The following is a 16677-nucleotide window of genomic DNA, read 5'->3' as shown; positions in this document are numbered from 1 at the left end:
TGCCCACCACCAACCTTTTCTTCATTCCCAAATAGTTTGTTCCATTCTACTTCAATCGCAAATTTGGCAGAACTTTCTTTTTGGATATAAGGGTATGTCGTCAAAAAGGCATACAAAATTGGAAAAGAGGAAAGGGGAAGAAAAAAAAACTGTGAGATGATGCGCGCGTCAATGTTTGAAATAATGTTTTTTATTTTGAGAGAACCATGTTGAGAAGACCACAATCACCACAGCCATGTTTAGACAATGCGTTTACAAGCACTTCAGTCATGCGTGAATCAGAAAAATCTGGTTTACATGGTTCATTCAATCGTTCGATTTATTTCCAAAGACATGACGTAAAACACCAGTTCAAAAAAAACTCCTGCTGAAATGGTGATTGCATTTTCAGCCATCTTGTTACCTCTGCGTCCCGCACCCTAGACACATATTTTTCCCGCCAGATGCACAGTTCCAAACAGTGGCGGGCCGTGCATTTCAATCTTAGGCCTTCAGTGACGTCACATACATTCACACAATATAGGCTCGTCAAGCAGCACTTAATTTCAGGAGCATTTAAAACCATCAAGTATGCATTCACAATTAAGAGCAGGAAACTAAATTTACAGATATTGTTAAAAATAAAAAGAGGATTTAAAAATACTGAATAAAATGCCACCCAAATTACGCTGTGTGATCTTAAACAAGTCTGTCCAATAAATTGCGCAATGTCGCAGTTTCATATAAGACACCAACCAACCAATGACAAAACAAACTATTCTTTGAAAATAAAGTAAACAGATCATTTGCATTTTGAGAATCGGCGATACAACAACAAATAACTGAAAATGAAAGTGAAAATGACAAGAAATGTAAAATAAAATACATTTACTCACCAATGTAGTGCCTGAGCTGCAGATCTACGCGAGTGTCTCCAAACGTTTTTAAACGCACCGTAGCTTGTAAGTGCCCAGCCGTGCTCTGATGTTTCCTTGCTGCCTTGGTAAAACAACTTAAATTGGTAAATCCAGTGTGGCTCCAAACACCAAATTGGTCAGTTGCAAGCAATAGGCATTCCCAGCAGTACAATTTGCAGCGTTTCTCAGAGGCTGTGAGCCACGGGTACCGTTCATAATTGCTCGTCTGAAAATGACGGACAAACCGTTGCTGGGCCAGGCTAGCTAGCGCAGGAGTTCGGCGACCTCTTCGCACAATATCCAGCTTTTCATGGAAGGCCCGTCTTGAAAAAAGCACTGCAGCACTGGAGCGCCGCAGGGGACTGTTCTGGCTTCCTGTTCATCCTCTACACCTCGGACTTCAGACACGCCACTCCAAACTGCCACCTTCAGAAGTTCTCCGATGACTCTGCGATTGTTGGCCTCATTACAGAGGGGGACGATCGAAAGTACAGGGGAATGACAAAGGACTTTGTGGACTGGTGCCAGCAGAATCTCCTCCAGATCAACTCTAGGAAAACTAAGGAGTTGGTTGTGGATTTCTGCAGGAAACAGTCCTCACCAGCACCGATGAACATCCAGGGTATGGACATAGAGAGGGTGACAAGTACCTAGGTGTTCTTCTGAACAACAAACTGGACTGGTCTACAAACACGGACACCCTGATTAGGAAAGGACAGTCTTCCTACTCAGGAAACTGAGGTCTTTTGGGGTTCAGGGGTCACTCCTTAAGACTTTCTATAACTCGGTGGTGGCCTCGGCCATCCATTATGGCATTGTCTGCTGGTCAGGCAGCATCTCAGCACGGGACAGAAAGAGACTGGAGCGACTGGTCAGGAAGGCCAGTTCTGTCCTGGGCTGCTCCCTTGACACGCTGGAGGAGGTGGGCAACAGAAGGATGCTAACTAAGCTAAAAGCTATGATGGACAGTCCCTCCCACCCTCTCCAGCCCGCCCTGACAGCACTAGGTAGCTCCTTCAGCCAGAGACTGTTACACTCGCGCTGCAAGAAGGAGAGATACCGACGCTCGTTCCTACCAACTGCTGTCAGGCTGCTGAATAAAAAATGGCAACAATAATATTAATAATAATTAAATGATGTGGAAAACAACTGTAAATAGCACTGCGATTTATCCATTTTGTATTTATATTGCACTTAATTGAACGGTGTTTGTTTGTTTTTTCTTCTTTCTGCCTACATTCTTGCTGCTGGAGGCTGTAAATTTCCCCAGTGTGGGACAAATAAAGGATATCTTAAAATTGTGTGGAAAGTAGTTCTGCAACCAGATCAACGTCTTCTCCTTCGGCCATTTTGGGTTAAAATGCAGTGATAGCTCTAGCAGGCGCTAATCCAATCACCGAACGCGCACGGCCAGTCTCGACGTAAGCTCTTCTAGCTGGCCCTAGTACGCAGACAACTCAGATCACGAGTCTGAGACTCGTGATCTGAGTCTGAGACTCGTGATCTGATTGGCTATTGCAACCTGACTGTGCCCGTTCACTTACAGCGCACAGGGGCCTGCTCTGTTTAATCTGAAGGCCCCAAGCAAGTTTAATTTACCTGGCAACACAAGCAAGCTGAAATATCATTGGTTAAAAACTCTACAATAATAAATAAGTTATTTATCGAGTGGCTTTCAATGTTATTTAAAATAACATTGAAAGCCACTCGACTAAGTGGAAATAATATGATGTAAAGAATACAGAGAATAATTTTGTTTACATATTTATGAAAATAAAATAACACAAATTAAATTTATGTTATTCTCAGAAAAGTACATTTATTAAATTTACTTTTCTGAGAATGTTTAGGCAAGCAGAGAAGGCCTTGCTGGCCCTGACGGAACGCCACTGGTTCCAAATAATGTCGTTTTTGAGACGCAAGGAAATTTCTCAGTCCAAGACAAAAAAAATCCAAAAAAAAAGAAAAAAACTATGGTAAATCTTTTTTTTTTTTCCAAAAGTTTGATAATCGCCACCATTGTTGTTTTGATATTGCGTTAAGTAATCTCGCGTGACGAGATTTCCGTTCTTGCAAGACAATATTGGCGAGATTGGCCTTCACCGAGTGGACAGCAGACGATTGCCAAGTCGTGTAACAAGTGTTGCGAACAAGTGTTGCAAATGTTTATTGCGGAGAGATCACAGAGGAAGCAGCTAAAGTTGGATAGTTTTTTGCAATAATAATCTTGTATGCCTGAATTATTTAAAATTTTGCAGCATTTGTTTATAAGAAATAAATCAATTATCAATGTATATTTGATAGGTTGATTATTTTTAGTTTTCATACATTCGCTGATTATTAATGTTATTATTAGTGTTATATTGATATTGATTGATTGATTGATTATGCTCGCAAAGAAGAACGCGTATGCCTGCAATCATTAATTGACTATGCCTGCAATTAAGAACACTTATGCTTTTAATAAAGATATAATGCTTTTCATCATTATATACATTCATAATCAAGAATGCTTAGTGCACTGTGTGGCAGTTTAAAGACGCAACCACCTTTTCGAGGACGTGGTTGGGAAGAGATAAGTATTAAGACTCAACAGGAGCAAGGTTGGACAGTGGATGGAGCCATCAACACCAGCTACAACGTGATGTTTTTGTTACAAGTGCACACATCTACGTAATTTACACTCACACACACACATACTCAAACAAGTTCAGTGTGTCTTCAACAGCCCCCACACTTTAGGTTGGACACACCGATGTACAGTGATCCCTCGCTACTTCGCGGTTCGTTTATCGCGGGTTCAGTGCATCGCGGATTTTTTCAAACATATTTTAAAATGTTTTAACATACACATGGAGTACAGTACTGTATATGTTGCTCTATGTGACTCGCTGTTGTTTTGCAGCTTCTCGCGGACCGTTTGCGGACTTAAAAAAAAATGTACCGTATTTTCACGACCATTCGGCGCACCGTATTGTTGGGCGCAGTCTCATTAACGGGTGCTATTTCTGTATTTGACACATAGACAAAACGCACTGTATTATTGGGCGCAGTTTTACAGTGGTAAAATCGCCGCATGCCTGTCCTCACTCTCGTCTGCCTTTTCTCTCTCTCTCCATATATGTATATATACACGCCCACCCTTCACTGATTGGCCGACTTCTTTGCCGCATGCCTGTCCACAGTCACCTCCGCCTTTTCTCTATATAAACAGCGTGTCGGCTGTCAGTCAGGTTTTGGAACTCAGCGCATACACAAGACGCTCCGCATCATAAGGCATCCTGTCCATTTTGGAGAAAATTTAAGACTTTTAATGGCGCCTTATAGTCGTGAAAATACGGTAACCTGTTTATGTTAATTAGATGCTACTTCGCGGATTTTCGTTTATCGCGGGTGGTTTTGGTCCCCATTCACCGAGATAAACGAGGGATTACTGTCGTACATTTCCCAATAAATGAGGGGGTGATGGGTGACGTGCAGAGAACAGAAACCTAACGCTTCTCCTCGTTCCCTCCTAGTACCAGAATTGAGTCTCCTGTCTCCTCCTTTTGTTTTATGTCTACATGTCAAATTGATTGCCCTGACAACCACATTGGAGAAATTTACAGTCTACAGCAGCAAAATTGGGGTGTAGAAAGAAGAAAAACAAATTGTTTGGATGCACAAAAATAAATGTATCAGTATAAGTGCAATATAAATATAGATATAGATATATAAATAGTCAATATAAATAAAGATATCGATACATAAAAGCATATATGCAACTGGTATAAGGTGGCTGTGTTATTTGCAATTGTTACTCAGTGATAATTTTACAGTTTACCGCCAGCGAGTCCCAGGAACTCGCTGATCAGAAAAGTATGAGTCCCATTCAGCATTTAGAGAGTCCCAAATTTCGAATTCTGAAATGGTCTACTTATTCAATTGCATATGATAATAACACAAACAACAACATATACAACCAATTATAAACAAATGCTGCGAAAATTTAAATAATTCAGTAGGAGGCCTGAGGATTTCGGAAATTCACGGTAACTGTTTCTCGGTTCCGTCGGATTACCCAATCGGGAACCACTAACTAATTTTGGGTTCCATAAACGTTCATCATGGGAACCCATTTTTCTGTTTTGACTTGATATTCATAATCAAGAATTTTGAGACTCAAAAGTATAGCGTTTCAAGGGTAAATGTTTGAAAACTATGCATTAACAATGAACATTACATCAGCAGCTGTGTACTCCAGGTTTATTCAAAAATATAAATGGATGAAAATGTTGTGTACTCATATGGCATCATGAATACAGCATACCACAAAATCAGAGTATTTTTTCCAATTTCACACCGCAGAGACTATAGACTAATTTACTGGTAATCATTAATACAGATAAGTATTGATGTGGCTTGACATCGTCTACCCAAAACGATGCACGTGTAATCTACTATCAATTTAACGAAAGAATCTAACACACGTCATCATTAATTCTACCAACAGTTAACATTAGCATTACTACACCTTGTGACGAATGTTTTATTCATGAAGTTACCATGCTACAACCAGTAAATTATAGAATACTGTAACCAATACTGTTTCATCATATTTTTCAGAGCGATTAACCGATAGACCTAATGACCAACTTGCCTCGTAATCATGCCTCATGTCGTATCTCGCTCTCATGCATGCATCACAGGTGAGTTTAGTGATACGCCCTTCGGACGATTCATACAAAAAATCAGACTGGCATTCCCATTTCTTAAATGTCGTAATTTGTAGACCTTTGTGAGGTTTTTTTTTGCCGCCATCTCAAGCGTTGATCCGCGCGATTCCTCAGTTTGCAGAAGAAAATAGCAACCCACATGTGCACATAACGTTATCTGTTCCGCCACCGCCCCCAACACTGAAAACAAAACAAAAGTAAATTAGAAGAAACACACTCATACACAACACCACAAACACACATACAGACACAGTGAAATCGCGTTGATCACACAGGAGAGGTTTGATCGCGTACAGTCAACTCATGTGCGGTGACATTTATGGTTAAACGATTTTTCGGTACCGTCAAAATGACGCCACGGAAACGACCCGCTCCGGGTAATGACAGTTACCGTGAAATCCTCAGGCATGGCGTATTTTTTATTTTTTATTTTTTTGTGTTGACTGAGAAATTTCCTTGCATCCCAAAAACACACATTATTTGGAAATGTGCGTCCCGCTGGAAAATTATGCAACTAGGACGTGGGGCGCAGAGGTAACGAGATGGCTGGTTACTCGTTTTCACATATTTTACTTTTTATTCAGCAGCCTGACAGCAGACGGTAGGAACGAGCGGCGGTATCTCTCCTCGCAACGCTGGTGTAACAATTAATTAATTAAATTTAAGTAAAATAAATTCAATTTAAAAAGTAATTAATTAAACGCGAGAAGTGGGTTAGAACAGTGTCTATGTATACACACTTACACAAAAGTGTTTGTTATGGACAATCTGTGACGAGCACAGAAGTCTAATAACAAAACACCACTCGAGTTGTGATCAGGGGGGGCTGTTCCTCCGAATCACGCCCTTCCAGGTCTCACTGTCATCACCCACGTGAGCATTGAAGTCCCCCAGCAGAACAAGGGAGTCCCCAGCAGGAGTACTCTCCAGCACACCCTCCAAACACTCCAAAAAAGGTGAGTACGCTGAACTGATGTTGGGTGCGTACACACAAACAAACAACAGTCAGGACCTCCCACCCCAAAGGCGGAGGGAGGCAACCCTCTCGTCTACCAGTGTGAACCCCAATGTACAGGCGCCAGAGCCAGGTGGCAAAGAGTATGCTTAACTTCTCTACTTCGCACACCAGCTCGGGCTCATTCCCTGCAAGAGAGGTGACATTCCATATCCCTCGAGCTGCTTCTGTAGCCGAGGATCAGACTGCCAGGGTCCGCGTCTTCGGCTGCCGCCCAGCTCACACTGCCCGGCGCCTCTCCCCGCCTTCGACGTCGCCGCCGCCTCCGCCGCCGCCTCCGCCGCCGCCTCCGCCGCCGCCTCCGCCGTCCTCCTCCGCCGTCCTCCTCCGCCCATCTGTTCCCTCCGGACTCGGGGGGCCGGGGCGCGCCGGGGTGCGCCGGCGTCGCCGCCGACGGCACCGCGGGGTCGGGCCGCGGGGGCTGGGGGCGCTTACGGGTCGGGGCGGGGGAGTAGGCGACCGGCCAACGACCGGCACCGTACCCCCCGCCCGTCCCCTTCACGCCCCAGCCCCGCGCCTCTCCCCGCGGGCCGCCTTTGACGTCGCCGCCGCCGCCGCCGCCTCCGCCGTCCTCCACCGCCCATCTGTTTGCATCTGTCCGCTCCGGACTCGGGAGGCCGGGGTGCGCCGGCGCCGACGGCACCGCGGGGTCGGGCCGCCGGGGCTGGGCTACCCCATGGGTGTAGGCCCGGCCACCAGGTGCTCGCTAATGAGCCCCATCTCCAGGCCTGGATCCAGACGGGGCCCTGGTGACCCGCCTTTGAGAAACATCTGGGCAAGGGAAACTGAGATCCATTCATTTCTTTCATCATAAGGTTTTTTTTTTTTACACACACACACACACACGTGTGTATCATACCGGATCGGTCGAGGCCCGGGTTAACATCGGCATTGTTGACCTACAGGGTGCCGGTGGAAAATGGACTACTGTTGGTCGAAGAAGGACAGGAGGAAGGTGTGTCCGTAGGAAAAGAGAGAGGTGGAACCCCAAGAGAAAAGAATTGAGAGTCGGGATTTTGAATGTTGGAACTATGACAGGAAAAGGAAGAGAGTTGGTTGACATGATGCAAAGGAGGATGGTACACATAGTAGGATGCAAGTAGGAAAGTACTTGGTGTATCATCTGGAGGGAAAGTAGATAAGTAGACTTGCTGTTGGAATGAGGAGATGCAGGAATGAATACAGAGAAAGAGGTTAGCTAAGAAGAAGTGGGACACTGAGAGAACTGAAGAGGGGAGACACGAGTAGAGGGAGATGCAGCGCACGGTGAAAGTAGAGGTGGCGAAGGCCAAACAAGAGGCCTACGATGACTTGTATGCTTGGCTGGACAGCAAGGAGGGAGAGACTGATCTTTACAGGTTGGCGAGACAGAGAGACAGAGATGGTAAGGATGTGCAGCAGGTTAGGATGATTTAGGATAGAGACGGAAATGTATTGACAGGTGCCAGTCGTGTGATGGGAAGATGGAAAGAGTACTTTGAAGAGTTGATGAATGAGGAAAATGAGAAAGAATAAAGAGTAGAAGAGGTAACTGTTGTGGACCACGAAGTAGCAAAGATTAGCAAGGATGAAGTGAGGACGGCATTGAAGAGGATGAAGAGTGGAAAGGCACTCCGACCTGATGATTTACCAATGGAGGTATGGAAGTGTCTAGGAGAGGTGGCAGTGGTGTTTCTGACTGGGTTGTTCAACAAGATCTTAGATGGCGAGAAGATGCCTGAGGAATGGAGAAGTGTGCTCGTGCCCATTTTAAAGAACAAGTGAGATGTGCAGAGTTGTAGTAACGACAGAGGAATAAAGTTGATGAGTCATACAATGAAACTATGGGAAAGAGTATTTAAAGCGAGACGAAGAGCAGAAGTGAGCAGCAATATGGTTTCATGCAAAAAAAAAAAGAGTACAACAGATGCAGTATTTGCTTTCAGGATGTTGATAGAGAAGTACACATAAGGTCAGAGGGGCATTGTGTCTTTGTAGATCTCGAGAAAGCGTATTACAGCAAAGAACTGTGGCATTGGATGAGGAAGTCTGGGGTGACAGAGCAGTACGTTAGAGAGGTGGAGGACATGATGACTGTAAGACAGTGATGAGGTGTGCTTGTGCTTCCGGTGTGACAGAGGAATTCAAGGTGGAGGTGGGACTTCACCAGGGGTCAGCTCTGAGACACTTCTTCACGATGGTGATGGACAGGCTGACAGACGAGGTTAGACAGGAATCTCCATGGACTATGATGTTTGCAGATGAGATTGTCATCTGTAGTGAGAGCAGGGAACAGGTGGAGCAGAAACTGGAGAGGTGGAGGTTTATCAGGGGTGACATGCGATAGAAGAGTTTCAGCTAAGATGAGAGGAAGGGTGTATCAAACTGTGGCGAGACCAGCCATGCTGTTTGGACTGGAGACAGTGCCACTGAAGAAAAGACAGGAGGAAGAGCTGGAGGTAGCAGAGATGAAGATGTTGAGGTTCTCTTTGGGAGTGACCAGGTTGGATAGGATCAGGAATGAGTCCATCAAAGGGACAACTCATGTGAGAGGTTTTGGAGAGAAAGTCAGAGAGGCCAGACTGAGATGGTTTGGGCATGTCCAGAGGAGAGAGAGTGAATATATTGGGAGAAGGATGCTCAGTCTTGAACTGCCAGGCAGGAGGCCGAAGGAAGACCAAAGAGGAGGTTTATGGGTGTTGTGAAAGAGGACATGAAGGTAGCTGGTGTGAGAGAAGAGGATGCACTAAACAGGGTTAGATGGAGGCAACTGATTCGCTGTGGCGACCCCTGAAGGGAAAAGCCGAAAGGAAAAAAAGAATAAGAGTTGACGCACACGGCCCTCTTTTGTTCCACAAAGGTCCTCCTCGTACTCTGCTGTCCTTTCTTGTGCACATTTTCACACGGAAATTATAACAACACTGCGCTTACGATCTCTGCGGAGCGATGTGTTGAGCACAAGCGCCTCTATGTTAGCGGCAAGCCGGCTCAGTTAAGCACTGCGGTCAGACCAGCCTCCACTCGCAAAGTTGAAGTTAAGACAGCCGCCACAGCTATTTTTAATCCTGAGCATTACGGTTATCTGTTGACAGCGAGCAGCGTTAGCCACCTTCAAAATCAAGTCAGTGGTTTGGAATTAAAATAATGCAACAAAATAATTTCTGATCTGTCAGACAACCATGAGTTCACCCAGGGAGTATGAAAACTTTCAGAATAGCACCGAGAAGCGTTCTGAAGTTTCGATGAAAAAAAGGTCAATGTTAACTTAATATCAATGACAAAAAATTTCACCTCATTTATAAAAAATAAAAAATAAATCATTGTCATGTTCTGTTTGTAGTTAGATTCGAGGAGACTTTAATTTTGGCAAAACAAACCGGAAGTACCTTGTCATGTTCCGTTTTTGGTTAGATTCTAAGGCACTTTAATTTTGGCAACACAAACCGGAAGTACCTAGTCCAGTGAAGACCGTATGGTTTCGTGCTAGCTGTTGTCCATCCATCCATCCATTTTCCGAACCGCTTGATCCTCACTAGGGTCGCGGGGGATGCTGGAGCCTATCCCAGCTGTCTTCGGGCAGTAGGCGGGGGACACCCTGAATCGGTTGCCAGCCAATCGCAGGGCACACAGAGACAAACAACCATCCACGCTCACATTCACACCTAGGGGCAATTTAGAGCGTTCAATCAGCCTGCCATGCATGTTTTTGGAATGTGGGAGGAAACCGGAGCACCCGGAGAAAACCCACGCAGGCCCGGGGAGAACATGCACACAGGGAGGCCGGAGCTGGAATCGAACCCGGTACCTCTGCACTGTGAAGTCGACGTGCTAACCACTGGACTACCGGGCCGCCGCTAGCTGTTGTCGTCATTTCTCATTTTCTTTTTGAGTATATGCCTTGGAAAGCATCGTCTATAAGTTGAACCCTGTTTAGACTGCACTTTCATGATGTTTACCAAACCGTTGTTTCAGTTCTAGCATTGGAAATATGCAATATTAAGAACGATTTTCCGTCCGTTTTTGCTATGCTACATTAGCGCTTGGGCTATCCATATTAGCATATGGGCTACTGCATGCTAGTTGCGGCTATTTTCAATGCTAACCGTGCATATTTTGGTTATTCCTGTTCCAAGCTTATATTGCGTTTTGACAAGTTAACATACAGTGATGACACAGAGACATTTAATTTGAATGGTGTGAAACATCCCCCTTTTTGTGTTTCTATTTCTTTGTACAGTTTTACAAAACATAAGGAAAAAGAAACTAAAGCTCCATCTCAACATTGTGGATTCTTGGTCCTTTTTCGTTGTTCATTATCTGTCTATCTGTTTACAAATTCAAGACATAAAAGACACATTTATTAAAAAGAGAAAAAACATCTACATAAAATTTCAATACATAAAGTATACGTTTTTTAAATTGTGCACTAAATTTCCCCACTGTGAGACAAATAAAGGTATTCTTGTCTTGTCTTAAACCGTGGAGAACCCACGGGGTCAAATTTGGCCCCTATAAATTCTGCTACTCAAATGCTATCCTTAAATCCCAAAGGGTCAAATTTGGCCCTAATCCTAAATTAGGATTGAAGCATTGAATATTTTGATGTTCGGTGAACATATAGCAGTCATAAAATGTATAATTCATCATTTTCCAAAGAAGAAAAGGGTTCTTAGGTTCTCCAGGGTTAAAATGAACCAGCCAGTGATGGCCAAATGGGTGTGTCATAACTAAGTGACACGTTGAGTTGGGCGTGACTTAACCTCCATGGCAGAGGCTCTGTCGAACCCCTGAAACCGATTCACCGAACCCCTTGGGTTTGATCAAACTCAGGTTAAGAACGACTGCTCTCAAATCTGACATTTATCTCGCAACCAGACAGGATAAAAAAAACGAAAGTCGTCTTATTAGATAAGATAAGTTAAGAAAACCTTTATTAGTCTCACAGTGGAGAAATTCCCGATTCACAGCAGCAAAGTTATGAAAGGAAGAAGTAGAACAACAAAATATAGGAGCTGTTGGAAAGTACCTGGGGCATCCCAGTGTACCTTAGTTGGACCTGGTTTGGTTGCGGGATAACGAAAAAAAAATTTTGAATCGGGTGAAAAAGTCAAAATTGCTGATATCCGAGGCCTTTTATTTTGAAATGTGACATTAGATCTTAATGAAAGTACCGTGGTCGGATACTTGGGGCTGCCAAGTATGCCCTAGACTTGGTCTGGTTGCGGGATAACTAAAATTCATTTTTTTTATGATTTTTTTTTTTTTTAATTAAGTCCTTGAAGTAAAGTTAACATTGAATTAATTTTTTATCTCAACTTTGGAAGGCTTCTTGGTGCGATTCAGGACGATTTTTCATTCTCCCTGGGTTAACTCATCGTTGCTTGACCGCCAAGAAATCGTTTTGTTACATTATATTAAACCCAAACCACTGATGTGCATGCATCAGTTGGAAGGATTTTATTTTGAATATGGCCAATGCTGCTCGACGGCCCCACATTACCGTAATGCAAAGTATTAACAATCGCTGTGGCGGCTGGCTGGACGTCAATTTTGCGACTGGAGGCTGGCCTGACCGCATTACGCAGAGGTGCTTCCGAACGTAATGGCACTCACACCGGAGTTGCTGAGCTTTTGACAAAATCGCTGTGGACCAGAAGATTTCCTCAAACGCGTGGAGCAAGAACATTTTCGTGTATTCTGACATTGCCCGTTATTGTTTTACACTCTTTTGTGTTTGCAAGCGTGCTGAAGCTATAGCACAAGTTTGCGTGGAAGTCCGGTATAAAATATTAAGTACTTTTAGCATGATCACGCAGGTAGTTTATCTGTTGTCGGCATCTTCGCCTGGGGCGGTCCTTCTGGAATGGTGAGTCAGTCACCAAAATCGTGTCGCAGGCAACTGGCTGGTAAATCAAAAGGGAGTCCTTGATTGACGACTGTGCTGAACAACGCTAGCCAAGAACAACCCTTTTGCGCGTCTTTTACATAAATGGCCAAGAGACGTTTTTCCGTACACAGGTACAGTAATCCCTTGCAAGAATGTGGTTCACCTTCCGCGGCTTCGCTGTTTCACAGATTTTTTTAGTGCGGTTTTTAAATGCTTTTTTTTAAACAGTGAATTGTGTTCTGCATCCTGATTGGCTAAGGGACTGACCAATGTGAACAGTCTCCGCACCTCGTCTCTGGACAGCTTGCCAAATTTGCCTTTGCAAATTTTTGGTCTTTGGTTTCATTGTATCAGTGGCGGATGCTGGTCTGTCCAGGAGGGGAAGCTTCATTTCGGCCTATATCATAAAATGTGTCCGTTTATTTATACGTGAATTCTACTCTCCGTTCCTTGTCAAAAAAATGAAAAGGATGCCTTCACCATAAGATCGGTGATTGGCTCATTTCGCTGTCAATCAAAAAGAGATTCAGCCTCAGACAGATCATCCAATCATCATGCAGAAAAGCTGAGCTTCCGCCCACTGTCCATAGACTCCCAGAGACACTGAGCGTCCAATGGGCGGGACAAAACCAGCATTTATCCAATGACTCGTCTCGTTTCAATGCATTGGGACAACCTACACTGAACTCTCGAGACACCCAGCGTCCACGCTGGAGACACTCAGCGTTCACACACTTTCAAGCACAGTGAAGCTGCGGGAATGAATGAGAAGAGAGTCGCGTCGTAACCAGTAATAAGAAGCTGATTCCGAACAAAAGTTGAGCGCGGTTTTGCGCATGTCCACACAATTGTACGTACACACATATATTTGGTCACTTACTTTTTGACATTTTAGGGGAAGCTGAGCTTCCCTTGCAGTCTTAGAGCAATCACCTCTGCATTGTATACATCAGGGGTGGCCAACCAGTCAGAGACGAAGAGCCAATTTTTAAAAATGTGTTACTGCAAAGAGCCACATCAAACCCTTCCTCCCGCGCGCGCGCACACACACACACACACACACTTGAAGGAAGCTGTCCAAAATTGAGCCCACCCTGTACATTGAGTTATGTAATGCGCATTTCAGGTTGGACTTGTCTTTTACACAAAGAAAAAACATTCGACAAGCATGCATCACAAACATTGTAATTGAGGCATGGGACATCTATCTATCTATTTTCTGATTCGCTTATCCTCACAAGGGTCTTCTTTGGGTTGTTTGTTTATTGAACATAGAAACAGATAACAGAAATTTGGCAGCAAGTCAAGGGAAGTTAAAAAATAATGAAGAAAAAAAAATACAAATAGTATATTCAACACAATTTACATGTTCAGAGGAAGTAGGAAGTAAAAATGTTTTTTTTTAAACCTAAGCGAGTCCCACCCCTTGTTTTTTGTGAGTTTAACTTGATTTATATTAAAATTGTCATCGATTGTTCATCTAGCATTTCGTCATCTGAAAAGAAAAAGTCAAACTACTCTCATACTCAAAATCAATATTCCCTTACATTAGAGCACAGATGTCAACGTCAAGGCCGAGGGGCCAGATCTGGCTCGCCAAATCATTTTATGTGGCCCGCGAAAGCAAATCAAGCATGTCAAATGACATGATGCTTGCTAAGTCTGAACCAAAATTTGATCGCAATCAACATTTCAAATAATTTGGTTCTGAGGGACCCATGACAAAATTACCCTTTAATGGCCACTTCAAAACAAAATGGCTGCCTTTCTGTGCTTGCCATGCTGCAAAACGAAACTGGCTTTTAGGGCTGAATTAAAAATGCAAAAACAGGTTGGGTGGACCTGAAACAATTGATCCGAAAATGGGCCGCAAAAGGCAAGTCAGGAGCTAGCAGACGCTCTTGTGTCCACCAGGTCCAACCATGCTTGTTGGACATGGAGTATTTCTCCATCCTGGCAGTGAGGCCTAGCAAGGAGAAGTTGTGCAGCAGGCTGAGCTGCATGGCCGACTGGCTGCTAATGTGAAGTGACGAAGACGACTGGTTGAGATGGTGAGACGTCCCGAAAGATAATGGATGGAAATGGAAAAATGATCTTGATTCTACAGCTAAACCTCGGTTTTCATCCATAATTCGTTCCAGAAGGCTGTTCGAAAAACGAATTGTTTGAAAACCGAAACCACGCTCTTTTTAAAATAAAAATATTTTTTGAACATGTCTGCTCACAATAGAAAGCAACACGAGGAAGTGTCACTTCCTTGTCGACCCGAGGAAGCGTCACTTCCTCGTGTAAGGAAGGCGAGAGGAGTCAAATTAAGATTAAGATTAAGATTAACATATCCTTTATTTGTCCCGCAATGGGGAAATTTACAGTCAGAGTTCAGAAAGGAAAAACACTGGGTAGGGAGAGGGAAAAAACCCCATGCAGTCTTCTGAGGATAATTTAAGTCCAGGATAAAAAAAGACCCAAGCACATAAATAAGCATATGACAGTTACAACAAGTCACAAGACATAACATGTAATGAGAGGGCGGATGGATGGGAAGGGGGAGGGGGGGGGGTGGGGCGACCGTGACGCAGCTTAACTGACCAGCTGCACGGTCCCCGATGCGCTCTGCAGATAATACTACGTCACGGGGGTAAAGAATCGGAGCGATGAAGACGGTGATAATAAGGATATGTATGCGCGTGTGATTGTTCAGTTGTGTATGTGTATGCGTGTACAGGTCATAGCTGCTTCGTCGAGGTCTGCTCATGAGACAGTCCATGGCCGAGAAGGAATGCATACTTCCATCCAGGTGAAAGGGCCAGATAGCGTTGTTTGTTTTGGAGACAGCCTTGAGTCCGAATTGAAATGGTGCATTCAAGTGCGCTCAGTTTGTTCGAGAACTGAAATATTTTCATCATCCGAGGCATAAAAACCTCGAATTTTTTGGTCGAAAACCGAATTGGTCGAGAACCGAGACGTTCGAAAACCGAGGTTTGACTGTGCTATGATCTGCCCTGCAATGCAAACAAGTTTGGCACCCCTTGTCTAGATGTTTTTATTACCGCGGTCTTGTCAAAGAGGCCCCAACACCGGAATCCCTTTTGTCCCGAGTGGTCCCGATGGTGTATGTATAATTCTGGGAGACGGGTGTGGTTCTGCCCTCACCATCTTCACCATCCTCGCTGTCCGCAAGTACGCCGCGGCTCCAGTGAACCACGATCTGATGCAGGCCACTGATATGCTGGATAATGTCATACAAGTGCGGGAACAGGTTGTCCTCTTTCTCCAAGTCGAGGATGTCTCCCGTGCTGGCTTATAGGTGGGAACGAGGACATTGTCGTATGCGCTCACCCGGCTGCCCCTCTGAGCTTTCGGGCACGACCAGTTGTCGTCCAGGTTCTTGCTTTTGGATGGGCATGAGACATTGAGGTCAGCGGAGCTTCTCCCAGGCGCCAGGCTCTCGATGGACAGCGCTTTGGGAAAGGTACCTGGCTTGTGGTCTTTGGCGACATGAATGAGGAGGTTTTCATGTGAGCGGAACTGGGTCCTCTGTGCATCGGGCCTCTTTCCCAGGTCCTCTCTGCATTGGGCCTCTTGCCCTGCAAGGGGAGCTCCATGTCTTCCAGATATTTACTGCTTCATTTGCTGGCTGTCCGTGCTCGTGGAGGTGTGGGATCACGAATGGGGCTCACGTTTATCCTGGAAACGTCCGCGCAGTCGTCGTCAAAGTCGTTGCCGCAGTTGCCGACCTCGGCAGGGGATGTTTCGCCATTGTTCTGTCATGGTTCTGTTTGTGACCAACAGGTGGCACTGTAGGGCTCCGCCTGCAGCTGCACACCTGTTGGTCATTATGTCATTAGTTGTATAAAAGGACTCCCGGCACGACCACTTGGTTTCGTGTCATTGTTCCTGTCATTGTTTGTTCTGTCATTTTTTGGTCATGTTTCAGTCACTGTTAGTTTTTAGCTTCAGCTATAGTTTTTGTTTGATACTTTGGATTTATTTTGCTCTTATGACTTTCCTTTGTTTTAGATTTAGTTCTCGATGGATTTCATTAATACAATTTGTACAAGATGTTTCTGCTCCAAAATTCCAAATCCGATCTGCTGATGATTTGCATGAGAGATTTTTTTCTACCAAATGGATATTTTGGGGGTGTCAAACTCATTTTTGTCGCGGGCTAATTTAAGATATCCT

The 16677-nt window shown here is 44.4% G+C and overlaps 2 pseudogenes; both read right to left on the bottom strand.

The window, feature by feature from the left end:
* Nucleotides 1–16263, bottom strand: part of LOC147191271 (stAR-related lipid transfer protein 13-like) — a 29537-nt pseudogene extending 13274 nt beyond the window's left edge.
* LOC147191272 (uncharacterized) lies at nt 7296–8374 on the bottom strand (annotated as a pseudogene).
* Nucleotides 16264–16677: the final 414 nt, after the last annotated feature.

This window comes from Hippocampus guttulatus, chromosome 18 (genome assembly GCF_054856545.1).
Source record: "Hippocampus guttulatus isolate MCC_2025c chromosome 18, RoL_Hgut_1.0, whole genome shotgun sequence".
Lineage (NCBI taxonomy): Eukaryota > Metazoa > Chordata > Actinopteri > Syngnathiformes > Syngnathidae > Hippocampus > Hippocampus guttulatus.
Note: the sequence above shows the minus strand (reverse complement) of the source record. Positions and strands in the feature narration are given on the sequence as shown.